Source organism: Heterodontus francisci, chromosome 34, assembly GCF_036365525.1.
Source record: "Heterodontus francisci isolate sHetFra1 chromosome 34, sHetFra1.hap1, whole genome shotgun sequence".
Lineage (NCBI taxonomy): Eukaryota > Metazoa > Chordata > Chondrichthyes > Heterodontiformes > Heterodontidae > Heterodontus > Heterodontus francisci.
The window spans coordinates 39,379,307-39,379,869 of record NC_090404.1 but is presented as its reverse complement, the minus strand read 5'-3'; the positions used below and the strand labels follow the sequence as shown (position 1 = coordinate 39,379,869).

At 44.8% G+C, this 563-nt stretch overlaps 1 non-coding gene across 1 annotated transcript; it reads left to right on the top strand.

Annotated features, from left to right (window-relative positions):
- The first annotated feature begins 230 nt into the window (after positions 1-230).
- On the top strand, positions 231-325 carry trnai-uau (transfer RNA isoleucine (anticodon UAU)). Its single transcript has 2 exons — positions 231-268; positions 290-325. It is a non-coding gene; the product is annotated as a tRNA-Ile (tRNA).
- Positions 326-563: the final 238 nt, after the last annotated feature.

Sequence of the window (563 nt, the reverse complement as noted above, 5' to 3'; positions counted from 1 at the left end):
AAATCCAATTATACTACATTCCTGTCCTTTCAGTTACATCCTCAGAATTCTGGAATAAATCTGTCAATCAAGATTTCCATTCGGTAAAAACATGTTGACTTCGTTTGATCAGAGAATGATTTTCCCAGTGCTTGTTAATACTTCCTTTCTGATAGATTCGGACATTTTCCAGACGACTGATGTTCGGCTAACTTGCCTGTAATTCCCCATACTACGTGCCGAGCAATGTGGCTCCTGTGGCGCAATCGGTAAGCGCGTGGTACTTATACAGCAGTGCAATTAATGAGCTATGCCGAGGTTGTGAGTTCGAGCCTCATCTGGAGCACAGAATTTTAGACATGGGGAGCAATGAGCAACAGCTGTGCAGTGCAGAGAGCAGTCATTCGTTCGTCTGAACTGGCCAGAAGAAGGAGAATAATAAAACTGTGATGTGACATCAAAGGAACAGGAGCCACATGTGGTGAGAGCACTGCAAAACTTCATAGTTATTTCCAGCAGAGAAGGAGACAACTCGGTCCATGCCATCTCTGCACAGAGCAACGCAGTCAGGCTTGATGCCCATA